The sequence below is a fragment of the Lonchura striata genome, chromosome 2 (genome assembly GCF_046129695.1).
Source record: "Lonchura striata isolate bLonStr1 chromosome 2, bLonStr1.mat, whole genome shotgun sequence".
Classification (NCBI taxonomy): Eukaryota; Metazoa; Chordata; class Aves; order Passeriformes; family Estrildidae; genus Lonchura; species Lonchura striata.
The window spans coordinates 89,636,547-89,660,144 of NC_134604.1; the positions used below are offsets into that span (position 1 = coordinate 89,636,547).

At 38.6% G+C, this 23,598-nt stretch overlaps 1 long non-coding RNA gene across 1 annotated transcript; it reads left to right on the plus strand.

Moving 5' to 3' along the window:
- The first annotated feature begins 1,935 nt into the window (after positions 1-1,935).
- On the plus strand, positions 1,936-6,636 carry LOC144245945 (uncharacterized). The gene is made up of 3 exons (XR_013339519.1): positions 1,936-2,049; positions 3,231-3,342; positions 6,508-6,636. It is a non-coding gene; the product is annotated as an uncharacterized LOC144245945 (long non-coding RNA).
- Positions 6,637-23,598: the final 16,962 nt, after the last annotated feature.

A 23,598-nucleotide genomic window follows, 5' to 3' on the forward strand; every position in this document is an offset into this window, starting at 1 on the left:
AATACACCCTGGTGATTAGTAATACTGCCAAACTGCTCTGAATCTGTGACACAAAAGGACATTCAATGAATATAAACTGCCTAATGATATTTTGGTATTGACAAGGGTTTGTGTTTTTTTTTTTTTGCTGCTACAATCCACTCTTTGAACTCTTCCAAGTTCATAGCAGGTAAGTTAATTTCAAATTACTTTTTTCAGTATTTTTAGTAAGCAGTTTTGTCTGAGTTTGCACCAGGTAATGAAGTTCAATTTAACAACACATATTTTCTTGATGTTGAAAAATTATTGTGAATATGTGCAACTAGTGACTGTGGTTGTTTTTGTAACTAGATGCCATAATAAAGAATTTCACAAGTAGACATTTTACAAGTGACATTTTAAAAAATGAACACTCTTAATTTTAATTTTAGTTAGGCATCTCTGAAGGAGGTACACTCCTGTTCTCTCTCTGAGTGTGACATTTAAACAATATTTTGGGCTTTTTATTTTTTATTTTTATTCTGGGAGAAATACTTTTTAGTTTACAGTAGAATTCTAATCAACAAAATTGTGATTCAGTGTGTTTTCTGAAAATGATGGTATTAAGTATTTTCCTGATTTATTTCTTCCAAAAATGCTTATTTTATATAATAAAATAGTTTTATTTAGGCTGAATTGTGGAACAAAATATTGTTATTAATACAGCTGATGAGGTCTGCTTAGGCTTCCACTGGGAAAAGATTTTATGAGTAAACTTCACAACACCTCTTTTTTTCTTTTTTTTGTTTTTCTTTTTTTTTTTTTTTTTTATGGACTATTTTTCTTTAGTGATAGGTACATTGGCAGATCTGTCTTGAAGCCAAGATGGTGAAAAAGCTGCAATTGTGAGCAGATAAGAGGTTAACTCTAGATGGATTTAACCTCTTATAATAGTACTATGATGATCACTTTACAGGCTTTAACTGTGATCTACAAATTTTAAAGACTTATTAGAAAATCGGCAAGAACCAGAGCTAAGAGATGTTCAACAAAGCAAAGTATACTCTAGTTTTTCTCTCTGTGGTTTTATCCAGCAATTCATTCCCCATGGGCACATTTTTTTCCTCTGTAGGAAGACCAGAGCAGTATGTCTCAAAGCCCAGTATAGTAGAAGGCAGTAGTGACAATACTACATAGCGTTTCAAGCCATATGCTATTTCTGAGATACGCAGACACATTTCTGAAAACATTGGTTTCAGCACACAGCAACCGCAGTGCTTGTTCAGTCTGTAAATGTTTAAAATGTAAAGATTTCTGGAAAACACAGATAAAGCAGATTACTGATAAATTATACACAAGATATGTCTGGTTTTGGTTTTGTCAAGTCAAAACCGCCAGATTTTGACACGTGTTTAAACTGCATTCCTGGTCTCTGCCGAGCAGGTGTTTATATCTGCTTGCTTAACAAAACCAGAAAAAGTGTTTGCCAGCAGTAAGCGTGAAAAGAGCGCCCAGCCCGAACTCGCTGTGCAGCCGTGCTGGCACCATCGAGGATGTCCTGAGGGAGCATCCCCGTGGCAGGAGGGGCAGCCGGGCTGGGTGCGGACTGCGAGCCGCTGGGTGCCGATTTCGGGGCGCTGGGTGCGGATCTCGGGGTGCGGATCTCGGGGCTCTGGGTGTGGATCTCGGGGCGCTGGGTGCGGATTTCGGGGCGCTGGGTGCCGATTTCGGGGCGCCCCGGCTGCGGCACCGCCCCGACGCGGGCGGAGCTTGCGGGGGCTGCGCTGGGAGCCGCGGGCGGGAGCGGGACGCGATGCGCCTCGCTCGTATTCCTTATCTTAGCAAAACCATCTGTCCACTCTGCCCCGCCCTCTCGAAGCTGGATGTCCCCGCAGCCCACCGGGGAGGGGAGAAGGAGAAGGATGTGAGCGGGCAGGACGAGCCCGCCGCCTCCATCCCGCGCAGCGTGAGCGACCACCGCCCGGGAGGGCAACCCGGGTACCGGGGCTCCTGGTGCCGCCGCTCGGGACGTGTTTGCCGCAGACTTGGGTGGCTGTTTTCCCTTTGGGTTGCTGTGGATGAAAGACACAGGTGGGTTTTTCTTCCACCCTCCCCTCCCCAAGAAGTGTAAAAAAAGTTTGTGAAGGAAGAATCCTAAGCGGAGGTTGGCTGGAGAGGTTTTTGCTTGGTGCAGTGTTTAGAGCCTGGCATCTGGGAGGTGCTTTCAGACCCCGCTGCCGCCGCCGTCCCGGCTGGGCTCTGGGACACTCCTGATGGCTTCAGCCCAGCTCAGGAATGTGTGTGCCTCATCTCGCAGCACAGACATTTCTGTGCATAAACTTCCTCTTTGTACGTAAGAGGGGTTGCCTTAACTTTCAGTATACTAAATGAAAGTAGCTTCTTTTTCAAAAGATTGGGTTTGCCACATTTAGATTTTCCCCTTGAATAAATAGTACACCATTCAAACGTGTGAACTTCATCGCACATGTTTTGTACTTATGTTGTTCTCATTTACATGTCTGTCTGTGTCGTGAACATGAACTGCTGAAAGTAAGTCTGCTGACCTGCATACAAGAGATTCTTCCACAAGCAGGAGATTTTGTGGGAGCTGGAGATACCCAAACTTCTGAACCATAAAATCTCCTCTCAGTCTTCTAGCTTAGTTCTAAAGACCTCTCTCTGGACATCTTAAAATATTGCAGTGTGGCTTGGAGCATGGAAAAGTAGTCCAGAACAGATGGAAATTCTGACTTCAAGTGTTGTGAAGTCCAATTGAGACCCCCGTCTTTCGGCTGTGTTTTAAAAGAATTGTTTCAGATGATACTTCTGATTTTGGATCTTTTCTGTTAAAAGCAATTCAGTTTCTCATCTGGAAGATGAGCTTAAATGTACGTCAATTTAACAATACACTATTGCTGTCATAATTCTGTTAGCAGGTCAAAAAAGTGATTCTTCCTTAATAAAATTTCATTTGGGATTGTCTTTGAAATGTTATGTAAGGGGGTTGGTTTGGATGCTTTTTGTTTGTTTGTTTCTTAATTTAACTTTTCATTAGAAATATGAGTTGTTAAATGAAGGAAAACAACTATTTTAAAATTTATTTTTATATGAAGTGAACGAGTTGATTTAGATTGTGTGGCTATGTAAATATAAGAGGGTTTTTTATAGCTCCTTTATATCCTAAGAGAACAATATAGATATGATGGAAAAGGGTAAGTTTTTTTTTTAGTAGTATGAAGTTTGATTTAATTTATTTTATGCATTTTCTTCAGATTTCAAATTTTTAAAGTGAATTAAGCATCATCTTTGGAATGTTGCACAATGTTGCATGAGAAGATGGTAAAGAAATCTCCCAGCTGGAAACCCGTGAAGCTAATGTGTTCAGTAAGTTATTTGGTAGTAAAGTGAGAAGGGAAATAAACCAACTTCACTGCTCAAACTAATGTGTGGTGTCAAGTGCGAAAAGAAGCCTCTCACTCTCTGGATTAAAGCCTGTGCTCCCAGAAGCTGAGCTAACATCTTCTGAAACCTCATTTTTTTCCAGCAGACTACTTCAGAGAAAATACAAGCAGTGATGGACATCTGTTTTTGCTGTATCTTTAGACTTTTACTGTCAGAACCAGTTAACAGATGCAGCATTTCATAGCTGGTGACGTTAAACAAACTTTTGGCCCATTTCACCTGGCCATATATTTTATATCACTTTGGGTATATTTTCCATTCCCTGTCAGCTCTGACAAATTCAAGGGGACAAGTTGGATGCTCATTTATTTGCCTTGGGTGGAATAGTAGGTTGTATTGCTTTGGAGTTTTAAAACATTTTTTGAGAAGTAGAATTGGCAATCCTTTAAGCTCCTGAGTTTGCTAGGAATTGGGAGGGTTCAAGCTGTCCTTCTAGGTCATGGAGCCCTGGGGAGTGCAGAGTAAGACATGGTTTATAGAGTTCCAGAGTAACCTCTATTAAACCAAACAATCTCTCTGGAGGAAAAAAAAAAAAGAAAAATCAAGTGAACCTTTGAGCACAAAAGCTCATCTACAAGTGTTTTTTCAACAATAATGTGTATTATTCAGTTAAATGCTAACATTGGGTAAACTTGGACCCATTCTTCAAGGGATTAATATGGGAGTTTAGAAGCTTTTTTTAAAATCTGAATGTAGTTTTTACCTCATCCACAACTGTAAAAACTTAGAACTTTATACATGAGCTCCTAAAAAAAAAACCTAATCCCACATAGCCCAGATCTTCAGATGTCTTCCTCTGCAGACCTCTGTCTCCTAAGTTCACCCAAAACTTTTTGAAGTTCATCTTTGTTCATCATGTTTGTAATCTTTTGATATCGAGTAATATAATTTTAAAATGTGCCTTACACTGAACTTTCAGGACCTGCATGTCTTCATGTGCATTAAGGTCTCATTTCCCAACACACCAGGGCAGAACTTGCCCAGCTAAAACTGTGTGACTAGTGGTCAGTGGAGAAATGATCTGGACACTGGGCTGGACCTTGGTGTCACACTGCTAAATTTTAGTCAGCTGAGTCCCATCTAGGGACTTTTGTAAGTCCCCGGATGCTTATAAAATGTCCTTTTATAAGCACTATAAATATGAACTCTTGGTATATTTTTAAGAATGCAGGATGGCTGTATAATAGACCTACAATTTATTATTCATGTTTTGAGCTAAATTTTTAATCATGGGATAATTTGTGTTGGAACAGACATCTAAAGGTCATCTAGTCCAACTGCCCTGATGTGATAGGCAAGGACATCATCAGCTCAGAGATGAAGACTCTGTTCAGAGCCCTGTCCAAACTCACCTTGAACACTACCAGGGATGAGAATCTAATACCTCCCTGGGCAACCTGTTCCAGTGTTTCAACCCCCCTTTGTTGCAAAAAACTTCTTCATTATTGACCCTAAATTGACCAGACTTTAATTTTAAATCCTTACCCCTTTGCTACAGGCTCTGATAAGAAGATTCTCCCCATTTTTCTGAAGTCCCCTTTAAGTACTGAAAAGTTGCAACACGGTCTCTCAAGAGCTTTCTCTACTCCAGGCTAAGCTACCCCAACTCTCTCAGCCTGTTCGCATAGGAGAAATGCTCAGAAGAGTATTTTTAAGATTTGGTTTTTGTTCTACTAAATTTTCACTCTGTTCTTTTAAACGCTATATACAATTTAGAGTATATTGATGGTGAGACTCGGTTAGTTTCCTTCTATAACCTGTAACCAGAATTGGGTAGGAGATTTTTTTTTTTTTCAAAATTGTAGGAAGAGGACTTAAAAAGTTCTTTCTCTTAGATATGCTACCTGGGAGCCTTTCCAACATAAATTACCATGCACCTCCTAAAGGGGGAGGAAAAAAATCAGAAAGCATCAGTGTTTCAGGTTCTCTATGACTAAACAGTAGAAGGTCTGTGAAGTGTACATAATTTACTCACCAGAAAAAAACCTTAAGACAGTCTGTATATGACTTTAAAATCACTGCAACATTTAGCACAGTGAGTTTGTGAAAGAAAAGAAATAGAAAATTTTGTTCTAAATTCTTACCATGACACAAAGATATAAAAGAAAAAAGCAAGCAACCTCTGAATCTTCAGTAAATTGAACTCTCAATTTTCCAGTTGCTAAATACATATTTTACAAGACAATTTCCAGAAAACAACAGTTAGGACTAATATAGGAGATGCTCCATTTTAATGTGTGTGCAATCATTCTAGAAGTACATGACACATGAAAGAGAAGTTTTCAATTTTTTTAGTCCAGCAAGTTATGCATAATCATGCATTTTGCACTGAGTGGAAACTCTTATATATGTACACATATACACACATCTCCACTTTTATGAAACACTGTGCAGAATTTGCTGGCAACCACAGAGAAGGTAGACTACGTAGTTATGAATCCACATTAAACACTATTGTTTCACAAAACACACAAGCAATGTATTCACTGCATGTGGATAAAATTTACACCTGTGATATGAGAGATGTGAGGCTTTGGGTGTTTGGCTGCTTTATAAATAATAAAGGAAGACATCTGTTCACTGGTAAATGTGGGAGGAGAGAGATTGTTATCACAGATCTGCAAACCTTTGTGTGCACATGAGAGCTTGAGGAACTGCATTTGATATTTTTCTTTCTGGGTAAAGAAATACCTTCTCCTCCTAAATTTGTCATTATTTTAATTAAGGTCAAGCCAAAAATCAAACTTCGTTTGGGGTAGATTGACTTAATGTGGAGGAAGACAGAGTTCTTCTGGGAAGCTGATGCAAAAGATATGTTTTCTCACATAAGGAACTTTACTAGGAAGGTGCAAACGACCTTCTGAATGCTAAACTGAGCTAGGGAAAAATTGCTTAAAACATCAAAAGAAATGTAGACAAACAGATGTTTCTTTTAAAAATCAGAGTAAAAACTGAAAAGAATTAGAGATATTTGTTACAGTTTAAAATAGGAGGAACTGTTAGTAAATTATGTACCTATTTTTTGTTTTTCGTGTGGAAAGAGCTGTAACAAATGGTTTTAACCATTTATTTTTTCTGTATTTTCAGAAAGACACTCATTGTCAGAGGAAAGGATAGGGCTGTCCATCTGCTCTGAAGGAGGAGATCATACTGAAACATCTTTTTAAGATACTTTCCATTCTGAACATCAAAAAAGGTCATCTAATATTATCCTAGGTTTAAACAAGAAAGATGAATTTGAGGCGATTGCTTACTTGGTTCTGTTGCCCTGGAGTTACTGCAGAGCAGACACCTGGAAAGGCACAGTGAAGGAAAGTAATTCTGTGCTGCAATATCGTGTTTCACACCTGTATAACCATCTAAGAGATATATCATCTAAACAAAGATCGCAAGGCTCCTGAGAGGATTTAATCTGTGATGGAATGACTTCTGGGAAACTGCCCTTTTGCAAAGGGCACCCTGATTTCTGCCCTCACTGATCCATGACAAAGACCGAAATGAACCACACTTGGATGTATAACCTGAGCTTTGGTGCACCTGCACATCCTGTTGAGCCAAGGGCTGGACTCTCACGAAGTGGGCACACAGTAGTGGCTGTTTTTCTCGGATTAATCTTGTTTTTTGGTTTCTTGAATAACTTGATTGTCCTCATCCTCTTCTGCAAGTTTAAAACCCTGCGTAACCCAGTCAACATGCTTCTCCTGAACATCAGTGTCAGTGACATGCTAGTGTGCATCTCGGGCACTACCCTCAGTTTTGCATCCAACATCCGTGGCAAATGGATCGGAGGGGATCATGCTTGTAGGTGGTATGGCTTTGTCAATTCCTGCTTTGGTAAGAGTTCAGTGATGATTCTTTACTATTCTTCTTTTTAACACTGGTGCATGAAGCACTGTGATTAGGGAGCTAAATGCTCTGCTGTGGTGAACAGAAGGATACTTTTATTGCCTTATTATGGTCAAGCACAAGTGACCTGCATCATTTAAAGCATTAAAAAAAAAAGACTTTATTAAAGAGTAGCATAGATCTAATAAATAATTCCTAACATATCTCATTCTTCAAAATTACTTATTTCTTAAGAGCTAAAAATGGAATCTAAAAAAAGGCAAGCCACTTGAGAGAGTTTGATTAAATGTATAAACGTATATAATAATTACATCTTTTTCAGGAAAATCTGTGCCATTACTGAACTGCAGGTCCCTCAGTGTGCTTTCTGTCATGAACAAAGCCTCCTGAAAGTAATATATTTACCATTTGTAATTATCTCTCAATCTATAATATGAATTCCTCATGTCCCAGATAGTGAGTTTTCATCATTAGATGATTTCTGTTCTGCAAAGCAAAACATTCATTTTAGACTTGCAGGCTTGCAGCTTCAGTAGAAAATTAAATTGCAGGAATAGATTTGTCAGAAGTGATGGGAAAAAGTATTCAATGTTGTTCTCCTCTCCAGACAAATTTTTTTTGCAACCATCCTTTGCACTGCTAGATGTAAGTCTTATAACTGGAGTTTTTAATTATTAAAAGAAGATAAAGGACATTGAACACTCAGAGGGCAGCCTTCATCCCTCCAAGGATGAAGCCTGTTGCTTGAAGATGCCAGTTGCATGACCAAGCAGTGACCCTTTTCTTCATTTATTCCTACATTCATAAAAAGATCCACTAAATCATGAACTGGCCTGTGGTGCACATCTAGATGTGATCCTTATCTAACCCAGACCAGGGAATTTGGCACAGCTCCCTCTTGCTCTAAATCCTTACTTTGGTGCCACCAGGCCAAGAGGACAGGACAAACACATTCCGGGCTCTTCTCCAGCCCTGGATTGAAGCACATCTTGTGCAGGCCCTTTGACCCAAGAAATGCTCTTGCATCTCTTGATGTAAAATTGGGTGGTGAATTCAAACACATGCTCTCTATCTGAATCACAAACTCTTTGCTACTTCCAGTGGTGTGGTCTCTAGTACCGGTCCCTTGCTCAAATGTGTGCTCCACTCATGACCATTAACTCATCCTGGCAACTTCCCCTGGGAAACTGCTTCTTTACCCAAAGTGAAGTCTCAGGAGTTAGTATTGCTGTGTAACATTAGGGCACTTACTTTGGCCATCCAAAAATACTCTTGACTTTATGGTCAACAGTACCTTGGCTTGTTTTGGTAGGTTGTTTTCAGTTTAGTCTGTGCTGAGACATGAGTGACGTCTTCCAGGTTTCGTTTCCATTTTTGAGTGGTTTATATATTCCAGTATTTTTGTAAGTAGTTTTCGCAGGCAGAAAGATGTCAGGACTGTTTTTTAACTCCATACTTTGAGCTTTCTTTTTATTATTTACCAGTGGGAGGGGGGAATTACATTTGAAGGGTTGTGGAAAAAGAGGTGGGTGTTCAAGGGCTTAGAAAAAAAGGTATGTTAAAGGTGCCCTTTTGAGCATGCTGGCTTCTTTCTGAATACATGTGAGTTACCATCCCACTGATTGTGGAATTAAACCTGCAAATGTGTAAGTTTCTCACAAGGTGTTATGTTATGGACTAATTCTTCAAAATCAGATCTATATGAATTGGATGCATGGCAGCAGTGGAGCTTTCTGTGCTATTGTGATACCTGTTTTCATGTGATAGTTTCTGCTATAATTCTTAAAACTGATTAGATCATCAAGGAACACACAAGCAAACAAAACAGCAAAACCCAGAATGCCAAAGCTGACCTCAGCTCTTCTGAGTGATGTTGGTGCTGTCAGTGGGGCGTCCTGGGAAGCTGAGGCAGCCTAAATGCAGGTAGTTATTAAACTGTGCATAGTTCATGTAAAAGTCTTGCAGCACTCATATGTATTCTTTCATTAGTGTGTATAAAGGACATAATGAAGAAGTTTGCTTGCAGAGTTATAATTAAAAAATGTTGATTAGGATGCAGCATAAGGAAAAGCAAGTAATACAAGGTTGCCTAATATTTATGTGTCTTTACAAACAAATTTTATCTGCTGATAAATATCATTATTAATTGTTTAGATATTCCTAAAAAAATCTCGTACATTTATTAGCTAAAAAATTAGCTTTCCCTCCTTGGTTCCTCATGTCTGATTTTGGCCCATCAAAGATAAGAGAAAGGGCCCTAATGCTCAAGATCCAGAATAGAGGTGTGTAACAGGGAAGGTAATTAAGATGAACTGAAGTTCAACATCAAGGTTGGTAAGAATAAATGCTTCAATATTCTTATCTGTTTGGGGTTATTTTTGTCATGGAGTAGATGATCCTACTAGGATAAGCAACAGTATAGGAACATACAGTTAATGATGTTCAGTGTTAATAATGTTAAGTGTTTATGGATATGGTTTTGGGGCAGTTACAGTGGTGCTGGGTTGCTGGTTGGACTAGACAATCTTGAAGATCTCTTACAATCTTGATGATCCTGTGGTGCTTTAAGTTCACTGGCCCCACTAGAATTGCACTTCCTTGTAATAAATGAAGGTATGCGCCTTTTTTTTTTCTAGCTTCAGTATTTTTCTAAATTGTGAAGAAACTTTAAGTGGGCAACTAATCTTCATGTTGGTGATTATTTCATGATGTGTAAGACACACCTAAGCCAAATTCAAACTATTCAAATATTTATAAATGCAGTTAATTCTTGCAAATCTTCTGAAAAGACCGTATTTTAAAGGTCATTTCCCCCCCTCCCACTTGTTTTATGATACAGTGAAAGCCTCCTTTGTGTTTTAAACCAAGTGGAGCATGAAGGTGTTATCCTTCAGGTCTGTGGCTTGGATGAAACCTGAGGGAATGAAAGCAGGAAGCTGAGATTTGTTTTAAATGTGAGCACAAGGTGAGAGATCACTTCCCCCTCCCTTAACTGTCTTACCTTTTTTTAAATCACATGCCTGGGAGGTGATCTGGAGAGCAGATCTGATGATCCTCCCAGCAGTACTGACAGTGCGATGTATGTTGATGTTGCTTGGTGGGAAATCGAGTAAGTTGTTTACAGGCAATCCATTGCATACCTCAGGCACTGAAAAACCATAACCCAAGAATGAGCACCAGGGGGTTGCCATGGGCACAGTGGAGAAAATTTTTGGACAAAGTATAGTTTTTGGTTTAATTACTTGCCGCTATTCCTATATCTGCTTAGTGATTTCAAATCAATCATGTGGAAAGCACAAGGTTTGGAAGCTAATGGGAAGTATAGATGCTGATCAATAAGCATGTAATGGGGATTTTAAGGAGAAAATTAATAATACTGTGAGATCTGCTATCGAAGTATGAGCTGTTGAGTCTTGATTTGGAGAAGCACCAGGAATGGAGCTAGAGGAGAAACAGCATGGTCTGTTCCCACAGTAAATTATTTTACCCTGGTGCTCATCCTTGATTGCAGCTCTGTTAAGTAGGTCACTGCAGTGGAAATTGCACATGTCACTGAGTTGGGAAAATGGATGGATTTTTAAAATTAGCTGCCATTACACACCACTTCATCACAGTTCAACAGTCTCATGGTTATACATTTAAGCAAACGTGGAAAGTAACACAGGGGAAGGATCTATTTTCACAGCTGAACTCTCAGTAAAATTTGCAGGCAAGGTGAAAAAAGGATATATAAATATATAATGAAATGACTAAGCATTAGATTTTAATTTAAGAAAAATGTATTATTTTTAAGGCACTCTCATAGAGACCACACACACACAGGAAGTGATATGCCATCCTAAGATTAGGTTTGTATTGCAGTTTTGACCATGTCACATGTAATCGCTAAACAGTGCCTTGTTAAACATTTCAAATCTCTGGACAGATGCAAACTTTCAAAAAAAAATTGTCTTTTCTCAAGATACTTGCACTAATGTAAACTTCCCAAACATGTAGGACAGGCAGAATTTGAGCTTCTGTAGTTCATTCTTAGAACCACTACTCTATGCCATGTCAAATCAGGATTAAATATTAAATAGATTGATACATATGAGAAAGACAAAGCTGTCTCTGGCTACAGAGATCCAACACTAGATTATAATGCTGGAAAAGTTCCAAGGCACATTACTAGCAGGGAAATTTTTGTGCCTGTTGAACAAGCTCTTGTTTTCAGCTGATTGTTTTTCTCTTTCTTAACCTTCATGATGGTTAAAGTACCTGGCAGCTTGCCCAAGAAATTGTTTCCAATATTTCATTGTAAAAAATTAATTCTGATTAGTCTTGTGTAAAAGAAAATCACTATTCTAAAGGAGCCAGAGATGCCTGTGTCATGCAAAAGCTGTGTGACTTGATGTCTGTGTCTTACCACACAGCATCCTGTCAGTCCGGGGTGCAGCAGAGGGCTACAGTCCTATTTGAACTAAAGTAAGGCATGCAGATGTGTCCTAATGTCCATTGATAACTCAAAGTCATACCTAAATGAGGACTTTAATCTTTTTAGAAACCAAACTGCTCATGATTTTGCTTTAAAGTTCAGCTGTCTCGTGACCTTAAACAAATAATTTTCTTCTTAGTATTTTACCTTGATTTTATATGCTGTCTCTTAGACTCACTGCATTAAACGAAGGTACTTACATTTAGAGTATAAACTTCCAGCATACTGGAAACTCTCTGCTTATGCGATGCAGTTGAGATCTCAGGTGTAATAAATTACTCTTCTGTGAAAAGATACAGTTTTTTCCACAAAAGGACATCATTTCACTTGGCTTGATCCTACAAGAGCTCATCTGATGTTTTCTGAGCTTTGATGCAGCAAGTACTCATCTCCCAGTGCAAAAACACTATTAGCAGTTCCTCACCTGTCCACTTATCATTGATTGCTCCTTTTCCAGTGGGCTTGGGATGGCATTAAAGGTGATACTTCTATAAATAAAGCTGGTAACAAACACAACTAATCAGTATTGCTTCGGAAAACATAGCTGCAACAGACCCTGAAAACATTCTGTTTGAAGTACATAGACTCTGTTATATCTGCAGTCATTGTGACCCATGCAAGCTTTCCTCAGTGGTTGGTCAGTATCGGAAATAATCCGCTGGTTCAAACAGAGGGGGGAAACCAGTGCCTGACTCATGGGAATAAGTCAAAAGTGTTTACAGTCCTTTTATCTATTTAAAAAAAAAAAAAAAAAAAAAGGAGAAATGCTGTAATGACCTAGAGGGATTTAGGGATTTAGTTATTTTAACACAGTGTAACAATTGACAGCTTATTCTGAATTTTTCTATGTAATTTCCAGCACCTGATATGTATTAGATTTTATAGTAAGCAAAAATACAAAAGTAGTTATTAAGAAGATACATAATCCAAATTCCTCTTTTGTCATCTTCTCTTTAGAGAAATGGCAGTTAGCCTGCTATACTTTTTATTTAAATAACTAATCAATGAGGTAGTTGTATATTATTAAATACACTTCTCAGGACCATACTTGCATGAAAAAAAATGAAAGGCTCAACCCCTTAGAGACAGATAGGAATCTTCTGACTAAAACCAGAATTTTCCAATCCCCAAGGCTCTTCTATAATCAGTAGAAAACCAAATCTGTACTGCCAGCATGCAAACTGTTCAACACATCTGAGACATTCTTTTCAGGGTGATATGAGATGTGTCCTCCATGCACCCCTTTATCTCCATGGGCTATGAAAGGAGCCCAAGCTCAGGAGTATATACCTGCTCTGTACCTCTCTGAACTCATGAGATGACTCTCACAAATGGGGTGTTTATGACTTCTTTTTTCTTTCTTTTTTCTTACTTTTGCTTATAGTTCCCTCCCCACTTCAGTATCCTCTTCCAGGATGTTTCCAGGAATTTCTATTTCCTATAGGCATTAAACACTGTACAGAGTTGAAATCACCTATTCTTAGTTGTGCAAGAGTGAGCATTTTTAAGATGTCTGTGTTTTCATGAAGAGGTGTCCTAGTCCTCTTACCAATTTTACAATCCCAAATTCATCGTGTAGGAAAAATGCTGTTAGCTCTTTCTACAGGTAATTTGTAGAGCATGAGTACTGGACTTCTCCATTCAATTTACATGCTTAAAGTGGGGAGATAACTTGGGCAAACATTTTGGAAAACATGATAAAGAAGGAATCATGCCTTGAGAAAGAAAGTGAGAATGGAAGACCTAATGTCCTGCTTTGAATGTTATTCCTGAAATCAGAGACTTCACTCTGGTAGGCATTTTAACACTTTCTTGAGATAAGAGAAGGTTTTGCCTTGGTTACAGCAGAGTATCACCCAAGATGTGTGCTGGGCTGGAGATGAAGCACTGTGCAGCCCCTTGTTCAAGCCCTCCTCTCTTTTTCCTGTGGAATGGGGAGGAGAATCAAAGCAAAATATTTTGTTGAGATAAGAACTGTTTAATAATTGAAGATAAAGTAAAATGCAATAGTAATGGTAAAAAATAGCAATTATGGCAATATAAGAGGAGGAAAAATTGGTGCACAATGCAGTTTCTCACCTCTGCTGATCAATGTCAGACCGTTACCAGCTGCCTTTCTGGGTAACTCCTCTTAGCTTATATATTGGGCATCTTGTTCTATGATCTGGAATATTACTTTGGTTAGGTCACCTGCTCCAGCTATGCGCCCTCACAGATTCAGTCGTGTACTTCCTCACTGGCAGACCATGAGACAAGGAAAAAAAGAAATCTTTGACCTAGGATAAACATGATTTAGCAAAAATCCCCAAATTATCAGTGTGTTATCAACATCATTCTCATTCTAAATAGAAAACATAGTACAATGAGAGCTATTGAGAAGAAATTAACTCTACCCTAGCTGAAACAGGACTGTGTCATTCAATTTACCCATTTATAAGGTGTTACAGACTATAGCTGTTGATGCTAACAGTGTTAAGATCCTGTGGTATGCAGCAGGTGTCTGTATGAGCAGCCATGGTTGCTTCTCCTTTCCCTGGTCTGTGTAGCTCCAGGTGGACTCCATCTCCACACCAGAGTGCAATAGGACTGTGAAGTGTACCAGAACCCCCACACTTCCCTCCTCCACTCTCATCTTTCATCACTGCAGAAATTCAAGTAATGGTTCAAACAGGAGCTGGAGAGTGCTCTCCAAACATCCTCAGGTACCCTCAGTTTGTACCAGCAGCCACATGTAGACGGAAACATTTTTTTCCCTTAGCTGACATCCTTAATGTTTTCTGATATGTTCTGTTGTATGATCAAGAATCTAGAGTCCATTTTCCTAATGCTTGTACAAAAGAAAGCAGCAAAAACATGCAGAAATAATAACAGTGAAGGATGGACAACAGTTTGTGTGTGTCCCTGAAAAGAGAGACAGAAGAACAAAATAATTCTGTAAGGAAATTGATCACCCCTTTGGCATTTTTTTGTGTACAAATGTCAGCTGTCAATGCAAAAAAAGTGTTCTGCTCATGCTCAAGGTCTGTTTCTGTGCACGTGCAAGTGACTACAGATTTCTGCCAGTGTTTGATTCTTTCCAATTGGGCAGCCATGCCTGCAGCATATTCACATACTTTTGGTTCTGTGTTATAGCCACACATTGCAGAATGCTGGAGACTTTATGCAAAGAAATATAGAAACAACATCAGTTCACACGGATACCTCAAACAGAAGTTTAAAGGCAAAGACCATGTTGGATTGTTTTGCAGAATTATCCTGATGGTGAATTTAGTCTAAAAGGTCATGTCTCTAAGCCCTGATGAAGATGATGAAACAGCATTTCTGTCAGAGTTCAAGTTTAATCATTGATATTTGCAGGCCCTTCTCCCTAATCCTGGGTCATGACATTAACCCAAACAAGATTATGCCTGATACTGGCTTTCTTTTAATTTCAGAAAAGGCAGAAACCAGCTCTTTTGGTAGTCAGGTCACATACATGTGATAAAAATATGTCATTAAAACATAGTTGGTTTTTTTGGTCCCTCAGTGAGTATAACGAAATAAATAGAGGCCAGTAAATAAGCAATAGTCCGTCAAAAAACCCCGCATAAGAGAGCAATGGACTTTGCTTGTGAAGGGCTATTAAATCCTATTTTTTTAACTATATGTTTAAAAATCTTTTGGAGCTGTAAACACCATCCACATGCTGACAGATGTGAACAGAATTCAGTATTTTATGGAAAACTTTTGAGTTTCCTTTGTAGCCCCTGAAGTATGTCAGAGAGAGAGAATTATCTTTGGCTGTTCATATTCAAGTTATATATCTAATAACCATTTCTTAACTCAAGACATTAATTTTCTGTATCTTCTTCTTTTTAGGAAGCATTTAAGCAGAGTCTTCCAGTCCAGTAAGCATATCAAATTTACAATCTTTTCAATGATAAAAAGGCTACAGAACCATTTGCATAGTTTCAAATAATGACACAATAATAAGTGATAACTATAAATTCTTCATTTCCCCTCATCTGTGGCAAATTCTTCATACTTAAAAGCAATTATTAGGGTTTGTATTCTTTTTCCTTTTTCTTGGGGCTTTTTTATGTTAATGTTTCTGCTATGTTTCTAATTTTAAAAGTGTATTAAGTGAGAAAATAATTTTGTTAAATTAGTGTGCTGACAGTAAAAAACAAAAGTGTATTTGAAAGCTGAAACTATTCTGTTTACATTTGAGATTTTCTACATATCATCACTAGCTGAGAAACTGCTTCTGAAACTGAAAATTCAGTAATGTCAATAAACTACAGCCTCTGCTGAGTCCCAGACCACTTAATTGCTTCTGTGGATTTCTCAGCTAACATGATTCACTTCTTAAATAATCCAAATGCCTCCCACTACTAAGAGATTTATGGATTTGGTTTTGTTATGAGTTGTTTGGGTTTTTTTAAAAACTTACTCAAAATTACCACTGTCTGCTACAGACTTTCCCGTAATTGATACAGGCAGGAGGAATATTTGGAATCTGCAGACAGTAAATGTAAAGAGTACCACTGTGAGTAGGCATTTCACCCCCATGACATGCCCCCATCCCATTTCTGTGAGATTTTCCTCCTGTGCTTTCCCTCCTGAGCACTGTGGGACCTGGCTCCCCTCTCTTCCCTCCATGCTGTGCTGGCTCAGCAAGGATGAAGCGATGCAGTCAGGGGATCACCCCATGCAAGGGTGAAACCTCAGGTTCCTGGGGCTGCTTGACTCCCCAGGCATCTCTCCGTGGTCTGAATAGTAATGCCTCTAATCAACGTCATCTGGGTACCATCTTTTCTACCATTGTGCCCGACTTCCCCTACTTCAGCTGAGAGTTTCTCATGCCAGTTATCAGCATCAGGCTCAATTGCTCTGAGCAATTTCAGCCAAGTCTTCCCAGCATGTTGGTAAATTTTGTTACTTCTCCTGTTTGTAATTTCTTAAGTTTATTTCATAGAAGATTCCAATATGATGGAAGTACAGTCTCATCCTGTGGCCAGATACAAACTTGTGCTGTTCCTTAAGAAAGAATAGTAGCCATGAAGCAGAAGACTAGGGACTCACTGGGCTAAGCTGGCAATCTTTACATCTATTTCACAGTATTTTATTAGAGGCAGACATTCACTACCTGCTAATTTTTTAGTGTTGTTTTTCTTCTATTGTTTCTGTCCCTCGCTCCTATTTTTTATTGTTTCTATTGGTTTCACTAATGCAATTAAGAGCAGAAATAGTAGATAACTATGGCAAGAAGGAATCAAAATCAACAGGCTTCAGATGAATCAAAAGCAGGAAACTTCTTTTATGTTGAATTATTTTTGTAGAGATTTATAACAGTAGAAATTTGTTCAGGACCAAGTGACTATCAGAAAACAAGGTATCAAAAAGAAGACTTGATTGTAAAAAAATTTATAAGAAATAGATCATCTTTACAAATCAACAGCTACGTAAAACTTTGCTTAGATTAGGACTTTGATAAATTCTAAAATTCAAAACCATTAGTTAATTCACATATATGGCATTTTATTGCTTAATATCTAAGTGTTGTCTGAGTCTAGTAGAGTCTTCTGAGTACTGGGATAGCACATTAACATCTGGCAAGATTTGCTTTCAGCTAAGAAATGGTATGAATTTTAAAAAACCATAGATAATCCCGTTTAACTTGACTTTATAAGAATTTTAGGATGCATAATGGTTAGACTGAATCCTTCTGCGCATGTGCACACTGAAGCATTATTGTTTTCCAGATTTACAGTTTGGGGGTTGTGTTCTGCATTCAGGCTGTTTGTGGATTTACCAGGGGACCTCTTTAGACTGGCTGTTTAATCACCCTAATGAAATTGGGCAAGCTGTTTGGGCACTGCAGCAGGCAGCCCAGGGCAGGGCAGGTGGGCGCTGCTCTCCTCTCAATTGCTGGCAGCAGAGCAAGCACTGCATGGGAGGCTGATGGCCATCCCTGTCTGCCTCAGCGTGAGCTCAGCAGGAGTTAACTAGAAACAGTTTCAGGGTAGGAGTTAATATGGTAGTGATGACATGTTACAAATTCTGCCTCTCAGTGAAAGAGTGGAATATGTACATGGCATTTGTGTGTATATTTTCAATATGTTCTGTACACTGACTGTGGTGCACCAAGCAAATCTTCTCCATGCAATTCTTTGTAACAAATCACAGCAGTTTAAAAATGCGGGCGATGGGGGATGCTACAGCAGTTTGCCCTAATTTATCCAAACTTTTAAATTTTGCACTGTTTTTAAACTGCTCAATTTTCAGAGAAAAAAATGTGTGGCAGTGCAAGAGGGCCAAGATCCAGCAGTGTCTGCATGATCTTGCTGAGGATTGCTTTACTAGGTGTACTTCTCAAAATTGAAAATGTGTTTCTGTTTAATATCCTTGAGAGAGGCTAAGACCACATCATAGGAGTAGGATGAAAGGCTGCCAAATAAATATGCCTGTCAGAATTTAAATAGAATTTTTCTAATGAGTAGAAAGCAGGTTATGAGACAAGATAAAGCCTTAGCTTAATATACATTGAGATAAGAGCAGTAGATAATAGCATATCAACATCTGTTTTGCTTCATGGAACAGTTTTCTCTATAGGTCAGTGCACTAAGTGGTGTTTAACAAGGAATTTGAGAATGAGTAAGAGTTTTACAAGTTAATATCTTTTCTAGGGTTGAGGGCACTCAGACCTTTGGAAAAGAAATACTGATATCAGATACAAGTGGTATTAGCATCTTACTGTGCTGTAATTGTTTTTTCTTATAATTTCAATAACTAAATTATGCCTTGAAAAATGTTTTTTTGTATTGATATCAAGATTATGCCATTCACAGTATTTTGCCTGGCTATTCTTCTAGAATACTAAACTTAAAACTGGGATAATTTTCAGTGTCCAGTGATATTTTTCCAATACATAGTACCACAGCCTGTGATTTGTGGTGTAGGGACACCTGTCTTCCCTGAAGCAGTACTTTTGAATCTAATAGGTTTTCCTGTGTTTATCTCCCATTCCACTTGCTGTCAGCAAACCTGCAAAATTTTTGTATGCACAATATAATATATTAAAAAATTCCACTTATTAACTATGTACTATGCAAAGAGAAGTACCTTCTCCAGTTTGTTTATTCTGAGTCTGCAACCTGATGATTTAATTTGAAAATGTACTTATTGTAGGAAACAATAAACAATCTTTCCCTGTCCACCTTTTCTCTTTCTTTTCTCTATTTTCCTTTTCTAGGAGTCCTGATGTTTGCTTTTCTCAATGCTGCTGAGCATTGCTGCTTAATGGAAGTGGTTTGTGTAAAGTTCTCTATCATAACTCTCTTTAGAGAGCAGTAAGTCGGAAACAATTTCTGTGCATTCAAAGTCAGGTCTCTTTTCTTCCACATATAGTAGTTTACATCAGTATTGCTTCTCATCTGTTCGATGGCTCCATTTCATGTAGTTGTGCTGCAGTACTTCACAGTCAGTTTTTGTTGATTTTGAGTTATTCTGTGTAGTATGATCTGAAAACTTGTCACTTTTCCCCATCTTTTCCAGATAATTTATTAATGTGATGAATAGCCCAGGGCCTAGAACAGATCCATGGGGAACTTTGCTGTCCACAGTTTCCACTAAAACTAATATTTTTCTCCTGTTTTTTATTTCCTACTTCTATTTATTTGTTTTTTCACATGAAGATTTCTGTTATTGCATTGCAGCTTACCATCCTTAAAAGCCTTTGGGCTAGTCCAAGTTGTTTGAAAATCCAAGTAGGCTTTATCCAAGTAGGCATCAGCCCTGTCTGCAGGGCGCTGTCAAGGACCTGTGATGAATTAAGTAAGGTATGGCCTCCCTCCATGATAGCCACACTCACCCCAGTATGTCACAGCTCCACTACTGCACTTGCTAGGGCAATTTCTACTGATCTATCCAGTGCTGAAGATTGATTAGACTTATTGGTTGGGTGAAAATGCACTGCAAAGGATTTCTGTCTGCATTGGTTATATTTAGTTTTTTAATGGATGTAAAAGATCTTCCTCTTTGAGTTCCTTTGGAGGGATTAAGGAATGGGGAATACTGCTTTTGCACATCCATCAGCCATCACAGTGATCTTGGATAGAGACAGGAGCAGCCTTCTCTGATGTTTCTGCTCACTCCCCACACCATGTGAGATTGTGGAGTTGTAAAACTGCACAAGAGCCAGGCTTTACACTGCCTGGTTCAGAGGCAGTGTAAAGCCTTATCATCATATTTTGAGACTGCATTCACAGTATCAGATATAACTATTTATTGACCAGTTCATATCTAATTAGAACAAAAACCAGTTTGACCACTAGACATTATGAAAAACTTGACTCAGAAGACTTAGTAGTTGTATTGTGTACCACCCCTAGGAATGGTAATTGCAAAAGAAACCCTCCAGATTATAGAAAATCTTTAGAAATATACTCGTATTATTAACAATAAGTAGTTGGGTTCAGTGAAAAAGGAGGAGTTCATTGGAGGGATGCTGGCTGTATGCTCTGGTGGATGCTTGGCTCACTGGCTAGCAGATGCTAACACTGTCATTTCCCCTCTTAGCTGATTTGGTGCCATGTCCCACATACAGAAACCCCCTGAGACTGCATGTTATGTATTACAGCTGTGCACATCCTCACCATGGAGGAAGGTCCTGGGGATGCCCCCAGGCATCCAAAGCATGCAGATCCAAAAGATCCAAAAGGAGCAGTCCTGGCAGGAGATGGGGGCCCTGCAGGATGGCATGGGCATGGGGATGTAGCAGTGAACCTGAGTGCCCTGAGAACATCCTCCTGCTACACCAGGGCTGCACATCCATCCCTGATTTTCTCATACGTGCGAGCCCCAAAGGTTTTTCCAGAGATGTTGCTGTACAGGAGCTCCATCTAGTGCTGACATTTCTTATTCCGATTCCCTAAAGCAGCGGAATACTGCTAGGGAGGCAGCCAAGTCAGGAAGGTGAATTTGGCACGGGCAGCCTGCCGTGCCGAATTTCTAGAATGCAAAGGGTCCTGCAAAACTTATGGAAAGTGAGACAGGAGTCAATGTTCGGGGATGTTTTTGTGTCATTGAGATGCAAAAAGGAATTTTTTGCACTGTTTATGCCACTGGGTGTTTATTGTTTGGATGGATAGACATATTAATATTATTACAGAAAAATATAGTAGTACTTAGTGATGCACCAGATACTGCTAGGAATTAAGATCACCTTTAAAGCACAAAATAAAAAATTTAAAAATTCAGCAAAGGAGGGGGAAAGAAAAAGGAAAAACCTGAGGTAATTTTTCCTGTTAAAAGTAATACATGCTGTCTGTATTGAAGATACCACCAAACATTAAGGAAAGGATATGTTGTACAAAGGATGAAACACTGAAATGACCACTGAGAAAAGAGCAAGAAAGATTTATTGAACAGGACCAGTAATGTTCATTTTCATATTTCTCCCAGCAGGGTTGGATCCAACAGAGATTTCTCAGTGATTTCTTTCAAGTGCAGTGTTAAACTGTGACTCCCATTAAGGAGGAAGATAATTCTTTGGAGAGAAGGGAATGATTGCCTTTTCTAATGGACTCATGATTCCAAGTCATCTTAGCAAAAGAGAACAGATAATTTCAGGCATTAGATAAATGGCAATTGGTGGACTTATTTCTATTCAAAGTGAATGGTTGATATCTGAGGTAGCATGAATTTGGAAAATGATTGTAACTGCTAACACTCAACAAATGACTATGGGAAATATTTTTTCAATTTCAAATAAGTACAAATGCTTTTAATGCATTAAAAATCAAAAGAAAATTGTGCTTTGATTTGCTAATATGTGGCAGCAACTAGAATAAGAGTCATCAAATTAAAGAATATTTGATATTTTTTACCATTTAGTTTATGTTTACCATATAAATATTTACTAGGCATATCCAAATAAAGAAAATAGTGTTTTGGAAGCACATCCCATTCTCAGCTTCTTCTGTCAGTTTTTGAGTCATCCATCCGCTCCTCTGCAGTTCATATCCTTTATATTAGCCCTGAACTTATCAGTTATTATATTCACATTGTGTTTTTGCTATATCATGAAAAGTTCTTTTTTCATTGAAATTCAGGGAATTCAGGCTAGTACTGGTTGGCTGTCCACCAAGACCAGGCCTCACTTTGAGTCCATTCATCTTAACTGTGAAATATCTTCTAGGTTCAGTGGGTTTTCTTTTTAGCTCTGGAAAAGTTTGGGGTCTTCTGCCAAAATCAGTTGGATGTGGGCTCATTAAATATGTATCTCTTTTTTTATATTTTGCTTTGGACAGAAAAGAAAGAAGTGGACAAAATTTTGGAGGTTTAGTGAAGACGAGCAGTAGCCATATATGTCTGCCACTCTCCAAACCTGTTTGAACCCCTTCTGAATATTAATTTGTATTTCTTATCTCAAAAAATTTAAAAAAAAGTAAACCAAAAAAACCACTAACCTCCCCAACAAAAACTAAATCCTTTGATAATAATATTTTGTGAAATCCCATATTCACAATCTCTCACATTTTTCATTCAAATTTGCTAATTTTATGGTACCTTCCCACTAGCCCCTATTGGTAATGAAAACTGCTGTCTAAATTAACTATGTTCTATCAATTTAACTGAATTTGTTTCATTCCAAGCTGCATATCCCAGATTTTGCAGACCAGTTTACATTCTCGCTGCCACTTTTTGGCAATTCAACTATAATGGAAAAAGAAATGTAGCCTGCAGAACCTCACTGGAGACCATATAAGACATCGATTTTTCCTGAGCAATGAAATGTCTACTATGAGACTCAGAGCTAGACGGCAAAGTGGAATTTTAATTTTTATTTAAACAATTTAAAAAATTCATTCTTTTTTCCTCTGTGATGCTGTGGCTTAGGAGTTTTTCATATTTTACTAAAGTGCATATGTGTCCTGGTTTTGGGCAAATTTGGGAGGAAACCTCCCAAGGGGTCCCTCTAGAAAGCAAATTCAAGCAGCTCCTCCCCACACTGGTTCAGGAGACATAGATCTCCTTCAAGAAAAGTGGGAAAAACTGTTGATTTAACAAGCAAAGTATTCACAAACATGAGAAAATTAATAATACTAAATAATAGAACCTCTTGTTGTTCTGAAGAGTTGGCAAATTCAAAGAGAGTACTTTTGTAGTTCAGAGTCTTTGTTGTGGGTGTGTCCTTGGCTTTTTCTCAGTATCTCTGGGGCTCGGGTCTCTCTTTGGGGCTCGGGTGCAGTGTCCTGGCTGCAGTGCAGCTTGGGGGGCCCCTGGACGATAGTCCTGGTGCTCCTGGGATGAAAAATGGCTGAACAGTTAAAAAAAAACCCTCTGACCTCAGCTAACAAGGGAAAAAACAGTGAAAAGAGCAAGGGAAAACTCCCCATCTGTCTGCAGAGCAGAGAACTCCAAGAGCACTGCTTGTCTCTATGTTTTGAATACACCCGCAAAAAAAATTCCACCACTTTTCCTTCTCCCTGCCTTTGCTCTCAGATCTAGTTTTAAAGGTGCAGAACTTATTACTGAGCTAAATAGGCATTATCATATTCTTACCTACTCACTTGCCAAGAAATCTCTGGTGGAGATACTGGAGTGAGTACTGTACTTTTGTGGCAGAAATGTATTGATTTTAATGGCCGCAGAGCCCAATAGTTTTACTTATCAGTATTAACATTAATTGGTATATAAAAAATGGAAACAAAGGTGTTGATGGAATGGATTGCTGTTACAAAGTCTCTGATGCTGTGGCAGTTGTTAGGTAAGATACTTCCCCCCAGAGCAACAAAATTGCTCCTAAAGAATAAACAACCATTGGAAAAAGACTGTTTCTTTTTTTTTACATCTTGCTGCTTCTAAACCTCTTG